Here is a 16861-nt window from a genome sequence, read left to right as displayed (position 1 = left end):
TCTGTTAAGCTAGATGAGGGAGATGGAAGCTGGACCTCCCTATGCCAGACGAGCTCCAGCTAAGACTGTCTTACTTTGTTACCATCAAACTTCCCAAAATGAAGTGAACCTAAAATATAACAGCATCTTTAGGCAGACAAATGAGAGTCTGGCCATTGAATTTTCATTCATAGAGGCTTGTCCAAATAATAACCCTCTGTCTGCAGTCACTTTCTTATGAACAACATAATTTAAGATGATTTCAGGAGCAGAAAATTAAATCATTCACAGTGGATAGATCTTCTAATAACAAGACACTTTTATCTCACAGGCAGCAGTGTTGTCAGTACTTGGGCATAATTAGGACTAGAAAACGGTAATTTTGCTGTAAAGCAGCTGACTGAACAATAGAGACTATTTAAAATAGACTTCAGTTAAAATCTTTAATATTGACTCAGATTGTTTACTTGAAAACTTCCACACAGCTACGTGACATTTTGCTTTGCTAAATATTAATGTGTACAGAGTTTAAGGAAAGTCGTCTTTTCTAACCAGTCACTTCCCCTTTGGATTATGGATCCGTAGTTATTCATATCCCCTTAGCTGACTGGTGGTGGAAGCAAATTTACCTTCTGGGATTTTGGAAAACGTAATCACCTAATGGAATCTTTAATGCAAAACACAATCCTATCAACCTAAATTTTAGGGGAGGGTAGTGTGGGAAGCTAGCATTTTTAGTAAAATAACTGAGTACCATAAAAAGCCCATAGAAATGTGAATGAAACATAATAAGTAAAATATGTTAAGTGATAGGAAGGTCAAAGTTAAGATTAACATTTGAAAGTAAGAAACTTCAAAGCAACACTAAGTCAGCATTTCCCTCTAAAATGCATGTCTCCTATCCTCTTTCTTTTAAAGATGAAGGAAACAATATATAATCTACCATACAACTATATACTGTGTTTGGTATGAACTTTTTAAATTTCTGTTACAAGTCGTGAAGCTTTATCATCCCACAAGCCTTCTACTTCATTCTCATCAAGACTCATAAGGTATAAATCACCTTGAAATTTCCTTTCAATCCCTTCCTTCATCATGGTTCCATTAAAGGTATTGCATAGTGTCCCACAAGCTTATCTTGTAAGTGGTTCATAGGCTATATTCTTACACCTGACACCAGTATTTGACTTTTTTCTTGCACCATAATCTCATTGCAGGAGGTGCAATGTGGCAAACAGTTACTAAAAAAATGCCCCAGGTCACTCACAGCCTCTTGGGACCAAGGAAACTATGATACTAAAAGAACATAGGGTCACTGTTGGCTTAAACCCTGATCTGCACGGATGATTTTTCACATCCTTTTTTATTGTCATTCACGCAAGTTTCTGGACAGTGCCTCTTGAAGAGTTTCCTGATCTCCTCACACAGAGAGAGATTGGCCTAACAATAAAATATATCATGCATATTACTCCTATTTCCTAGGTTTTATATCTTGCTTTATCTTCTGATCAGCTATGACCAAAAAAGAACAGTAATCGCCTATTTTTCCTTTCCCAGTTCTTTTTCTTGCCAGATACAGACTCCATCTCTATATAAATTTATAGGCAAACCACCCTAATATTCCCCCATCTCTGTCATTAAACCATAAGGTTGACAGCAAGAAATGATACAATTTTCTTCTGCTTGAGTTAATGAAGCCAAGTTCATGTGCCAAGTTATCCTGGAGAAACAGTTCTGAAGGCAAGTCACAACAGCCACAGGATTTCCATAAGAAGATTATGGAAAAAGATGCTTCACTAGAGAAGTTTTACATTGGATCAAAAGTGTTATACCTAAGCAGTTATGTCTTGAATCAACATGATTGGGAGCTACAATAAATTAAAGCAATAAAATTATATATTTTTAATGAACTTATGCTGTAATATATGTAATATATTACATATATATGTAATCTATGATTGAGTGTGTGGACAATGATTAAGACCATAATAATCTGGAGATAGTTAAGGAAACAAACTAATCTGAAATACATTTAAATTAACCTGAAATATCATCTATTCAACTTTTGGAAACAGAAGGATGACATTTCAGCGAATTATTTTTGTCTCCCAGAAACATGGCAACTGAATGAGATGTCTAGCTCGCCAGCAGTGCCAGAATCTGACTATGCAAAACATTTGTAATGCCCCCTGTCCACAGGGGATAATGTCAGACTGTTTGTCTGTAACTTGTAATCTGAAGCAAGGCATATAGATTTTGATTGAATTTAGATTTTATAGATTAAATCTTTATCAATTCTAATAACAGTTATTTCCTTCTTTTAATTCAGGCTGTAAGTAGCCTCATACAGCAAACAAACTTCAGTTTGTGTGCTGCTTGTCTAAATGACAGAGAATAGATATCCCAAAGAACAATCTACATTTAGAAGTCAGGAAAAAAGATTTAAGATTCTCATTGAAATTCACTTTAGATAGACATAATTTAGTGTAAATGGTGAAGTAATCATTGTTTGCCAAAAAAAATAATCATCCCACACATGCAGGATCACAAAAATGCTTGTACAGATTTCCACATGCTTCTCACCTCTGATTACAATTGAACATATTAAAAAAAAAAAAATCCCTAATCTCCAAATTATGTAAAAATTTTGCAGTGTCAATTGGGGAGTCTTGTCCTGCTGAGCTGGATATCTTTTTAGTTTACTATGCCTTGGAACCTGACATTGGAGCATATCCACAACACAGTACAAGGGGGACGAACACCTATTTAAATGAAGTACTAAAAGCAAAGAAGCTTTGATGACACAGAGTTTTGTTGCAGCTGAAGCCCATGCTGCTTGTGCTCTACTGAAGATATTTGGTAGCTAAGCTATTTATGTCTACATGAACTGTAGCACAGCGCTGGAATGGAGAAGCAGAGATAATATTAATTCATCTTGTGACTATTGTAATTGGCCAAAGGTCAATTTTTGGAGCCTGAATATTCTCCAAAGACTTGGGACAATGAGTGTATAACAGCATCATAAAAACAGTCTTATCAGAAGCTTACCATTTATAAAATCCAGAACTTCACTTTGGAGTACACTTAATCATACCTAAATCCATCCTAGCTCAGACACAGGCAAAGCATTTATTTAAGTTCTGCTGCACTTCAAGAGAAATATGAAGCAACCGGAGAGAATCCAAAGAGCAAAAAGAATGATCAGAGGTCTAAAAAACATTTATTGTAATAATATATAAATAATTACATAACCGTAATAGTAATATTTATTCTACGTGTCTATACTGAATAAGACAAACAAGCAATAAATTCAAATTTCAGTAAGGAAAATTCTTATTAGATATTAAGACAAGCTTTCTATGGACAGTTCCACTACGGACAGTAGAACACAGCAGCAAACCACTTATGAAGTTTTTAGGAACAAGGCAGAAAAATATCTGTCAGACGTCACAAGTAGTTGATCCTACTACAGACAGGGAGGGGTCCAAATGATCTTTCCAGGTTCCTTCCAGCTCTGCTGTACTATTACAGAAGGGAATTTTGTGAAGATGCAGTTATGTGCTCTTGTGATGAGCACATATGTGTGTGTTGTATAAATGAACAGTAATGAAATGAAAGTATTTTACCAACCAGGGCGTGACTAAACCAAAAATGGACATTCAATTTCAAATGTTTTTTATAGATACCTAATGTTTTAATCAAAGGTGATTCTTTGCATTTTCAGAGGAAGGAATGGCATTTACAAGGGATATTATCATGGTGTAGATTTATTTGATACTCTGTCTTACAATTTTCGAGCACCTTGTAAACTTTCCATAGATTTGATGAAAAATTATAAATTAGCCTATTTGGTACCACACATTTATTTCAGATATTTTTCTGACACTGCTTAAGCTAGAGTGTTTTGGAACATTTTCTATTAATTCAGCATGTTTTACATGTGGTGCAACTGGATGAAGTATACATGATGGAATTGAAGCCTCAGAGCTCTGCCCTAGTAACTAAACATAATTGTGGCCTCAGAGGCTGATCGACATAAAAGTCAAACACACAGATAGACAAGGGCAGAATAGGCAAGGAAAGGAACCGCAGGGCCAGAGTTTCAGTTGCATTCCCTAAAGCCATTAGTTTAAATCATAGATCTCAGATAACAACTAAACTTGCTCTCTTTTCCTGCCTAGATACTTAAATATTCAGGTCATTCTTTAAAAGCTGTCATGCTAAAAGATACGAGTGCTTTATTTTGTATTACTTTAAAAAAAAAATTCTGTGGAAAACCAGCATTAATTAGACAAACTGGAAACTAAAAGCACTCCTAGATACCAAAAGTGCTTAAAAGAGAACTCTCCATTTTTTCAGATATTCCTGTAGCAATCAGAGCACAGCACAAAAACAGTCTAGTTTTAAGAGTTGAACACATTTCATTTCACGCAAAGGCCACTTTGCCCCAGTTTTAGCTACTGAAAAAGCTTATACATAAGTCTACTCATCATCTATGAATGTACCATCAGTAAGCCATACTCTGCCCAAAGAAAATGTTGACTTGATAATCAAGGTGCTAAAAGGCAGACAAGTAGATACGCTGATTTGCAGACGACAGTCAAGGTTAGGTATACCTGAGCTTAGGTGCTTTTTTATTCTACACAACTAAGCTGTGCTTATCCCCTTTGAAAAGTTAACTTTCCCATAAAAGCTAAAATCTTAAAAAAAAAAAATCAGAACTGGTTTTATAATAACAATTAAAGATTTTACGTAAGAAACTTGCTGGTATTTTTGCTAACTAAAGGCAACATTTTTCTGCCTCTTCTCTTAAGAGAAAGGGGGAGAATGTGACGTCATCTCCAGAGCTAGAAGAATAAGAACAGAACGAGAACTCTCGAAATGAACCATTCTTTCCTCTGAGCTAGTCCTGCGGGACTTGTATAGAATTCCTCTACAGACGTACTTTATGTATGTATTTGTGTGTGTGTGTTTGTATACAGAAGTTGGTTCATGGAAGACGTGCTTGACCTCTGTACAATGACTGTGCTGCTATTATAACAGGAATTCTCTTTTCAGGAGATGATTCAGCTAATTCTCAAACACACAGCATTCATATGACAATTAACATTTCTTCTCATCTAATTTTTTGATTTTTATCCTTAGTGGTACTTCTGGCAATACTACTAGCAGTAACTTAAGTGATATGAAATGCTGCCAATTGAATATAGTCTTTCTATGTTTTACTCAATAGTTTGTACTTTGATTTGACTGGTGAGGCAGATGTAGCCATAAAATCATACAAAAAATTTCCAGGAAAGGCCACTAATTTGAGGTCACTCTGTGCCAGACACCCTGAGGCACATTTTCCAGAGACAAGTAGAAATTGGGACGCCAGTCCCAACAATATCATTTGGGAGTCAGTTGCATTACAGTCTCCTTTAGCCTAGGAACCATCCTCCATGTACCAGATTTTCAAAGACACTTAGCATTTATAGTTCTCAACACCTACAGATACACTAGGTTTGTGAAATGGAAAAAATAAGTAACCATTTTGGAAAATTTGGACTATATACACTAGAGTTGTAAAGTACTTAATGGATTACCCAGTTCATCTTCCCCAAAGTTTTGATTCTCTGCCCTTCATTAGGGTCCTCTTTTATTCTGAAACAGTTATATAGTCTATGGTTTATTTTTCTAAAGAACAAGTTAGAAAGGAATGTGTTTCTCCCCCTAAAATTGCTACAAGCCCCTTTCAATTTGCAATTTTAAATCCTCACCTTTACATTCAATAGTTCAATTTTTAATTGTTTAACACCCCCCCCCCCATATTCAACTCATAAAATTAAAATTCTTTCTTTTAATGAGTAAATAATCAGGTTCAAATAATTGCCTGCTAACAGACAGTGGACAGTCTCACTGACTTCAGAGGGATTACTTAAAATATTTATTTGTATCTTTAATGTAAATAAGTTCTTTGTCTTAATTGCAAAGCAAAATTATGAAATTATGAACTAATTCAAAACATATAGTTATGCTAAAACTCTTTATGAAAATATGTTTTTATTCTAATAAATACCACGCTTGCCTGAACAATTTTAATTGTACATTCCTTGACAGTTGTCATTCATAAAAACTTGTAAGAGAAAAACTTAGTTTTTAAAGAGCCTGCCAGCAGATTAATCTGATCTAAAATCTCAGCCCTGCAGCAAAATCTACCCAGAATTTTAGTCCAAGCACAAAGAAATATTTTTATAGTTATATATATAGTACAGTATATATTTATGTAATTCTGACAACTTGCCTTTTGAGTTACAGCTAACGTTGGAATTTCAAACTGAATCTGAGTTAAGAAGTCAATGAACTGGCAGGGAGGCCAATCTGCATTGTTATGTCCGTGGATACTCACTTAAAAATGAACAGGACTAATGACTTTGGCAGCTATGAGCAGACACTACACAAGCCAGACAAAGTGGGACAAATTCCCTTCTATTTAAGAACCTTTAAAAATGAGAACAATTACAGACTCACTCAGATGTGATATAATCATTGCAGGAATAGAAAGACAGCTTTGCAGAATCCCTGCAGGCATTAATGCAAAGCATCATGAATTAGAAGAAAATCAGTGAACAGAAGCCTGCCAGAGAATATGAACTGAGTAAAGTACTGAAGCAACATATATTTATGAAGACTTATTTGCTCTGCAGGACAAGGGAAGGAAAAGGAAGGAAAACATAAAAAGTTTAAAAAACAAAGCAAAAATTACAATAATTTGAAAACTAATCATGTTAATTTCTGGCATGGTGTCATGTTTTATAGTCATGAATATTTTGAAGAAGCATCATCTTTTCACTTGGAAAGTCTCTGGGTCATAGTTAAATTAAATTCCTTGGATCAAAAATGTAGTAGCAAAATGAACGTACCTAACTAATATATCACTTAGCAAACTATGCTGAAAAATTCCATATTTTTGATGAACTTAATTTTAAAATTAAGATAATAACCAGCTGCTGTTCAGGAGCACCTTTTAGTTACACCTGTTTCATATTTCTGTATTTGCGCACTCTATGTGACCCCATGGGAATCGGTAGATTTACCTGAAATTGCAGTAGCAGAATAGCAGAAGATGTAGAGAAGTTAAAGCAATTTTTACTGTAAGAAGTCCAACCTAACTTTTTTTCTGGTAAATTATCTTCTCTATAATTGGAGTTCTTTCCATATCTAATCATTTGTTCACACATGCACCAATTGGAGTGAAAAGACTGTATGTACAGTACCAGCTTAAACCTTCGCCGTGTTTCGCTTTTGTTCATAATATCAAAGGCAAGGAACTGTAAATGTAATTTGCTCAAGATAATATATAGAGCACATGGAGATTAGCGAATTAACCAGTCATTTCACAGAATTATTTTTAAAGAAGTTCTTTACCTGCCTTCTATGACTGTTTGCATAAAACCATCACATTCTGCTATAAAGTCCGAGTTTGATGAATCTGCTTTCATTTATGTAGACAGGAATATGCTGGTTATTTGTCTTGTGGACCAGATCCTTTGCTCTCAAAGTATTTTAAGATTTTCATACATATTTACTACAAATTACTGTTGTGAAAGCAGCAGCTACTTTACTCATTTAAGTAAGAAAATTATTATATTTAAAAAGACACAAGTATCTTTAAGTTTCACAGTTTCTTTCTCTACTTGAAGTCAGACAAAGTTCTGATCTGTTTGCTGGCACTCATCCGGTCCATAAGACTGTGAAAATTTTGATAACTCATTATATCTCATTTTCTGATGCACTGGGTCTGGGATTAAGAGGGACAGAGTTGCAAAACTTCTAGACATTTCATTCAATATTCCTGGTATTGAAGGCACAGAAATCCAAGTTTGTATTTTTTAATGTAAAATCAGATCCTAACTGCCCAAGTAATGGGGTAAAAAAAATTTTAGTGTCTCTCCCACCTGTCCCATGAATCCCTCTACATATGGATAATCAGGTCCTGGCATTAAAGAAGGTTTAGCATGTATTTTTCAGTAAAGAAGGCACCTCCAGAATATTTACTGCACTTGCTGTACATTGTATTCTATTACTATTAAATATTTTGCATTTTTTGACTGAAGTATATGACTTTTCACTGGAAAAGATAAAAATGAAATCACTGTCCTGAAATAACCTCTCCCATGATTCATGTGCTCACTTGAGATTGTAGGAAAATGCGGTATTAAGAACTTTTATCCTGAATAGTACTTGCATTTCTTCTAGTGTTGAAGTCCTTATGATGGTGTGCTCTGGCAGCTCAGTCACCCATGGTGCTGCAGAGTGCTGACGTACAGTTTCGTTTAACCAGGAATGAATGCAGGGGCTCAAAGAACTCTACATCCAGATTTAAAAAATACACAGTAATTGTTTAAAACCAGCTCTGCCATTTTACTGAACACTGAGATTAATTTATGAATGAGATTCCTGTGTGTCAGACAGAGAGCAATCTATCAACAAAAGAGTTTACACAGCTAGTAAGGCACTTATTCAAATGTAACAGAATACAATTTCTATGTGCTTTCTTTCTAAATTTAGGATTTATTTTATCAGCCTTTCCAGCAGCAGTCCTAAGCCGTCTTTATTGTATCTGATGGTAATTTATTTTCTAATCCTTTTACGTAATTAAACAAACAGCATTTTAATTCTGCTACATGTGAAGGAAACGAAGTAAACAAATGTATTATCAGATGAAATTCCCTCCTCAGTGCAAATCAGTATCTGATATATTGATTTCATTTTATAAAATAATAAACAATTGCTCTTTCAAAAAACATCTGACACCGAACAAATGCAAGATTGAAAAATAACAGTCATTTCATAAATCACCAGATTAACACACGTTCAGATATTACAAAAAGCTGGGATAACATAACAGGAGCAAATCAAGCTGTGAACTGAAATGTATGGATTAAAATGTAAAATAAATAAATACCATTGAGCACGGAATAAAAATTAAAAAAACTATCACCTTGACATTTTCTTGTAAAATAATACTGTCATCTTTCTTCTGAAAATACAGTTCTATAGAAAAGATTCACTAATCTTTTGATAAAGAATCATTATTCATGCAGGTATCAAGAGAAGGATCTCTTTGCCATAAATGCCATATCTTGAAAAATTCTAAGCCTTACCACCAATATTTCTTGAATCAAAAATCTTGAGAAGATCGACTGTGATTGAAAAGGCTTCTTAATTTATTTTTTAATTTAAGTATCACTATCTTTTAAAGTAATCTACCTTGAAAAGAGATTTTTGAACAAAATGTAAAGAAAAGATTGCAAAAATTTGCATTTATGTAAAATGACATTTTGGAGAATTGTAACTGCACAAATATCTATGTAACAAATGAGCCAGAATTTGTTTTTCTTTCTTATTACATGCATTAAACAAAAAAAGATGTAAGTACTAAGTTGTTATCTGCACTGTTTTCTATGTTACTTTTTCCATCAGTTATACACCATGCATGAAGATAAGGATAAAACAGAACTAACATTAATAATCCTACATTTGAATAATTCTTAACAGGTATTTAGGCTAGCAAAATGCTTATCAGAAATTAAAAATAAATATTCAAATTGAGTAAAAATAAGTTCCCAAGTTTAAATGCCCCATTTACAATATACACTGAATTAGCTCAGAATGTCCTTGTATATTTAAAGTTCCAGGCACAGCTGTTCTGTGCACTGCTAGCATTTTAAGAAGGATACTATTGCTCCATCTAGTGAAAAATCTGTAACACATCAGGCTTCAAGTATGAAGCTGAACAATATACTTTTTGATTCTACCCGATTCATGTAGCCAGAAAAATTACATTCATCAACAAGTTAAATTCTGTTCATCCCTCTGTTGAAATAGAGATCTAATTTTGCAGTACATCACGTTTAAGACTTTTTCATAACCTTTTCAGATAGAAGCCATAAATGGAAGGTTGAACTGTAATAAAAATTACAAGAGATAGGATTTAGGAGATGTTCTCCATCCCAAATGACTGAAGTCACCCCAGTGTTCATCCCATCCCTGGTTGCTTCCTCTTGCAATAAAATCCTCTGTGATCTCTACTGTTCATCTAGTTTTTCTATCTTGTTTTGCAGTGGTTCTTGAGAATTTTTAATGACCTTTCCATCCTTTGGTAGGATCCTTCTTCCTTTTTGGACCCTATTCAAGTTATCCTCACAATTTTCAGTAACAGCCATCTCTCTCAGTGTCCTCTTCCCCATATTAATTTTCTTAAATTGTACTTTTGCATTTTCAGTGATGCACATTCATATCATCTTCACTTACCAAGCAGTAGGAAAGTCAACAGAGCTAAAAATACTAGAAAACCATGCCCTCCAGAAAGATGTTTTTGTTCTTCCCCAGGTGCTCCATTTCCAGTCAGGTCAGGAAGTGGAAACAATAGCTCCAGGGCTCATTAATTTTCAAATTCATTATTGTGTCGTTTGTTCTACATTGAATACTGACATGAAAAAAACCCAACACATTCATTCTGGACCCTATCTAGTATCTCCTATTAACGGAAGGGGTTTTTTTGATTTCACATGTTAAATCACAGCCCTTGTTAGCCCATGTGAAGAGACTCATCTTGCATTTGTGCACATTACTATTTCTACATGATGCATTGTACATTGTCCATTTGTACATAATGTTTCTAGAATGTAACATAAGTTACATAAGATGTAGCCGTAACACAAAATGCTGTGAAAACTGGTGCAGCAACTTAGGTTTCATGAGGGAAGAAATAATAGGAGGTCTCTTTTGTTGTCTGGAATATATAGCTGCTCTTTCCCATTTAATAATTATTTAACAGGGACCCAATGTAGTTAGGAACATGTTACAATCCAGTAGATTGGAAACCAAGTTTAAAGTGACAGCATAATATGAAGATAGCCAAAAGTAAGAATTTAATGCTTCTAATTTTATTCTCTTTCATTCTGGATCTGAATATTTAATAGGTTTCACACTTGCAGCTTTTCTCTCAAGTCACAGTCAGATCCAATCCATGCTATAATTTAAGTTTTTATCCTGTTTTCTGGAATCCATTTTCAGGAATAAGAATTTAGACAGGTGGTGATGGCAGCTAGCAAAAGGAGAACAACAAATCATAATAATAAGAATGTTCTTCTGCATTTAGTAAATGCCTTATATCAACATTTAGAACTGAAGGAGCTCAGAAACAGCGAAGACCATTATGTCACTAAAAGTGATTATCCATATCTTCAATGCTTAAAGTCGAATTTTGACAATATCTGCTACTACTTTATCTGAAACAAGATTTTTTTGATATAATGTTTTAAATTATATCCAAAAGTTAATATTTTGCAACTCTATCCTTCAAGGAACCACCATTTCAAAGTACAGAAACATATTCCAACTCCCTTTTTGTCTTCTTCTGAGTTTTGCAATTATCTGCCATAAAAAGACAGCTAGTAGACATCTGGTATGATACATGGGGTAACACCAGTATGCTCACAGTCATGTTCATTGCTTCAGAGTGCTTAACTGCTATGTTTATAGAGCAAGAAATAAAGGATCCTTCTGTAATTTATAATCAACCTAATGTTCCATTAACAGAATGATACATTCTGCATTCATGTGGATAAAGTTGACAGTCAAAAAGATATGTTAATGGTGAATTGGTCTATCAGAAAAAAAAGCTGTAAGAATTTGTACCTGTGTTAGAAATCGTTATGGAGAAAATGAAACCATTCAAGTTATGGTCCTCAGAGTGGGGGAGTTGGTACAGCAGAGAACTGTACCTTAGGGAAGTAATGGACCATTTGCACTTCGCATTGAGTTTTTTGCACCTTGTATTTTAAAGTTTTATCGTCCTTATTTTGCATTCAGGATATATCAGGGATAAAACCTTCACGATACCTGAAGGAATCTGAAGATACTACCTGTTGACTGTGAATTTTTTTGACAGTTAATGAATAACTGGTCCATGAAGAAGAGAAAAGGGTGCTCACCTGCATAAAAACTTCTCAGGAAGAGGACTAAAAATTAAGGTAACAGAAAAAAGAACTGCGACTGTACAGAGAAAGGCTTAAGGGTCTTAAAGATAAACACAGGATCTGAATTCTTGCCATCCTCATTAGAATTAGCCAGAACTTGAGTCCTGAGCAGAAGGCTACTGAGTTCATGTGAATGTCAGCTCCCAAAAGTACAAATTATTCACACCAAAGTAGCCCAATTTTGTAAGTGAGTGTATAAATTTTGTAAAATTCCAGCTTCACTTCTGAAAGTATTCCAGAGCTCTGTTAATTCTCTCAGATCTGCTTTTCTCTAGGTTTACATCTACTGATAATTATTTTCTCCCGGCTTCTCTCCACAGACTTATCCCTTTAAGTCTCTGATAAAATCCTTCTTATTACACTGGCATGTAATTCCTTGAACAAAGACCAAAAATCTAGAAGGCTTGCTGACCTACAAAGCTGCTAGATTATCTTTTGAAGGCAAGGGAGGGGAGAAAGGAAGCTCTTTGATATTTTATAACATCAGCGAGTGATGTTTGTGAACCCAATATCAAAATAACACTTCTAACAAGGAACAGGAATAAAAGATGCATTTTATGTAAATTCAATTAAAAGCTAATCAAGTGATAGGAAAGTTGGGGGTGCATAATTGCTGTGAAGACTCTCAGCACAGACAGTGTAAATTGGCTGGGGGGCGGGTTAGCCCTGGGTGTGTCAGCCAGGTACAACATTTTTGTTGGCACAAGAATATTGCCTCCTGTGCATAAGGGCTTAGCTAGCAATGAGATCTGCATGGGAATGCACCTTTATCATGCTTTAGAAATAGCTAGAAAGCATGGCAGCTGGATTGTGTTCATACAGGTATAGCCCATCAGAATTCTCAATTTTCATATATTTTATGAAAATATATATTATTTTATTTATTTCATTTACTTTTTTTTTTTTAAGCATTTACAGCTACAACTGCACTTGGGCTGTTCATGGCTGAGAGCAGTTCAGCAAAGCTCAGAAACTGGGACCAACATGATTGTGTTAGCTGTACCTAAGCTACACTTCTGCGACCTATGCTAGCACACTTCTAGCTAGAGTGCTAGGGTCCATGGGGTATCTAATTGTGTTTGATATTCATCTTACAGGAGCTGCAGGTACTCAACACCTCAGAAAGGCTGAATCTCAGCTTACATATTGCAATCAGAATTGTTCTGCTATTATTTCAGAAAATGAGGGATTTCAACAGATCATATTTTGGAAGGATTTTCAGGAATGGGTCACACCCATCAGAAATTTATAGCAGAACATTCCAGAATTTACAAAGTTTAAGGTGTTTTGAGGTAGTTGGCTTTCAATGCCAGTGCAAAGATATGTAACAAAAAAACCCCATTGGAAACATTGCATTCCAAAAGTCTCTAGATCAGTTTAGATAGTATTAAGTTGCATTAGAAAATTAAAATAGTTTTAATTTGAATAGTGCACAGCTCATAACAATTTTTACCTAGGTGATCTAAAAAAAATCAATTTTTTTAGGGGGACACAGCTGAAAGAAGAGGTTATGTTTTTAAAAACATTTCCGATTTATAAATAAGGGAGGTGCATTTTCCACTGACAGGATGGGAAGTATAGAGTCAGTGTTAGGTCAAAAATCTCCCACATCCAAACACAAAGAGTTAATATATACACAGATGAAGAAAATTATTTCACCCACACATTAAAGCACTACTATATACTGATAACAGTGAATCTGTCACACATAACACTAATTATATGTGTAAGCAATTGCACAGTCAAGACTTTTGTGAATTTTGTTTCTGGATAAGCAAAACCACAATTTAAGCAGAGATCTGCCTGGCAAATGCTGTTATAAATAGACTTCTAAATGAGATTCCAAGATAAAAAATATAGCACCTTTAAGTACTTCTAATGAAAAAAAGAGTAACTTTGAATTCATGTGATTTAGTCAACATTCCACTGGTGTAACACCACTTACTCACTCTTCTGCTGATTCTTTGTCATTTGTTCTTCAGTATTAACCTCGTGGCTAGAAGCTGTCAACACCGTTAAAAAAAGAAAAAAAAAGAAGCAGCTCAGAGAAAAATCTGTGCATATAGCAAAAATATGGGTAAAATGTAAATATTTTGTTTGTTGATTCTGAATAAATAATCACTATATGTGGTTTTCATTGTTAACTTTAGATTAGCTGAAAACAAATTTAAAAAGCCAGAACCTTTTTCATATTTCTTTCCAAGTTTATTTCTTTCAGTGGAGGTGAAAAAAACTGAAGAAAGGGGGTTTACAGCAGTGCTGTGATGACCTCTTGTGGTTAAATAATATGTGCATTTTGTTTCACAGTTTCTCAAAAACTGTCAGTATCAAAGGTTAAATTCTGCTCTTAGATCTGAACAGTTTTGTGTTGCTAATTCTGCTTAACCTGCGTTAACTTCTCCCAAACATGCTACCAGTATTTGTTTAGCTTACTGCTAAAAAATTCTTTTAAAAATGTCTCAAATTTTGCACTCCACAAACTTAACAGGTGAGAATATTGTATTTTCTCACACGGCAATTTGTTAAAGCAAATTCACAGCTCTATATAAATAAGTTCATTAATATAAAGAACTATATTCTTTAATAAAACCTTACCCACTACAAAATGTTAAAGAAATCATATGGTACTAGCCACTCATTATAAGAAATTACAATAGATACTGAACTTGCTTTCATATATTTTTAATATAAAAATTTAGTGCATTAGCTAAATATATGCATCATGTCTAAACAGCTGCTAAAGCTGTCTCCTTTCATCAATTTTTCTTGTAACAAAAAATCAGAGAACTAAGCATTTCCTGATGTTGTTGAATGCAGTCTATTAACCTGGATCATATCACCTGAGACCTTGTCCCCTAACAGATAAAATCACTCAAGACTTCAGACTGATTTTGCTATTTCCTGAAATCATCCAAAAATACACCGATTTCATGAAACAACTTCACTGAGTGATAATACTTCAAGTGATGGTCCTGACAGTATTTATGGATCTTGTGGTAGCACTTTCTCACTGCAGGATGACCAGTGGTGGTATTTGCACCTGCCAGGTGGTATTCACATGACCCCGAACCTTACTAAATTTAGGGCCTATTGCAAAGCCATTTCTGCACTGGCTCTGCTGTCTGAAGTTTTGGAAGCTCGTCGGCAGCATAACCTTGGACTGCCACCAGCTGGATATGTGCCACATTCGGATACGCTGTGATTGCAGCTGGGGGAGGCCTGAATTCAGCCGCTGCGAGACATTACTTGTTTATGTTACACACACTTTAGAGATGTGTGGATTAAAAACAAACATTGCTCTTAGTGTACACAATAACGAGTCCCTCGTCTTATTACCTCTCCTCATTTCTTTTCCTTGAAAAAATTAATATCAGACCGTTGAGCGAAACATGCTAGAACAATGATGACGACAACAACAAAAAAGCAGGTTTAAGTTAAAATGTGGTTATCTTCATGTGTCAACAAGGAAGCACGGACAGCGGTCACGTATCCTGCAAAATCTCCCTGGCTTTTGAAACATCATCAACAAACTTCTTCTGACAACTTCTTGCATGAGGAGGTTCTGAGCACTGCTGGCATGCAGACTTGGGAGACAAAACCAAATTGTTTGTGTGGGGAGGGAGCTGTTTTATTTCTGTTGTCTAATAGGCCTAATCTATCTCATTCTTCTTTAGCTGGGTTAACTCTGCAATGCTAAGAACTGACCAACTTAAAACTGGACGCCTAATTTACAAGGAGCAAACTTCAATACTCTAGGCACCATTTGAACTCTCAACTAATTACAGTTTGCATATCTAAGCATGTGATTTTTTAAATGACTAAATGCTGTCATTATTTCCCCTGCAGTCGGTTACAGGCGGGGTAATAACCTGCCTGAGACAATTTTAATTTGACCCTCAAGGTGAGTAGTATTACTCCCTTGGCTGAGCCTGGCCTGCCAGGTGGCTCGTGGCCACTTCTTGCTCATTGGACGCTCCTGGCCAGCCAGCCAGGAAGCCAGCCAGCTAGTGACCTTCTTCCTAGAGGAGACAGTGGGTGGCTGCTTGGGCAGCAAACACCCAGGCACCTCATGCCTCGTTGTATGGCCTACAAAGCCTTGCTGTGGCCAGGAGCGAGGCGGTATAGACAGGAATCACCTGGTAAGTACCAGGCTGTCATCAGTCTCTCAGCTCCCAGGATAGGGGTGAAAGTCTCATAGTCACAGCCTTGTCCCCGTGGCTGCCAACTCACAACTCTCGCTGCAGCCACATTTCAGTGCAAGGGATCAATAGAAAAGCCAAGCTGCATGTCTTCAGCAGACACAATACACCAAACATGTTCAAAGCACTGAAAACTGAGTCTAAGTGTTGAGATGCGGATGGCAGACAGCTGTTGTAGTTTCTGCTGCTGGTGTTAACCCTCCAACCACGCAGCAGTCTTCAGACACCTCATTGCAACGTTCCCAAGCTCCAGTTAACTACATATCTAAATATCACCTAAGTGCAGTAAGACTTTCCCTTCCAGCAAAGTTTTTAGACATGTGTCGCATACACTAGTGAATTTAGAGAGAAAAAGGAGTTTTTGTGTTGATTACAGAAGCATAGCCACTTTGAATTGTCAGCTTTGGGGCACCTAAACCTAAAAGGCAGCAGACTTAACAGTTCAGTATAAAAGTCACTGATAGATTTAGCAGTTTTGAGTTTAAATTGAATCAAAATCAGGAAGTCTAAAAAGGCTCTAAATCTGCATTATTGAAATAAAGATTTTAATTTTTATAATCTTCATTTTGTAAGAGGAAAAATATGAGTTATTTCCACATCTTAGTGAATATAACCAGAGTATTTGGTTGGAACTTGGACAAACTATAGTTTTGAGGT

This window comes from Aptenodytes patagonicus, chromosome 2, assembly GCF_965638725.1.
Source record: "Aptenodytes patagonicus chromosome 2, bAptPat1.pri.cur, whole genome shotgun sequence".
In the NCBI taxonomy this organism is placed as follows: Eukaryota; Metazoa; Chordata; class Aves; order Sphenisciformes; family Spheniscidae; genus Aptenodytes; species Aptenodytes patagonicus.
Note: the sequence above shows the minus strand (reverse complement) of the source record.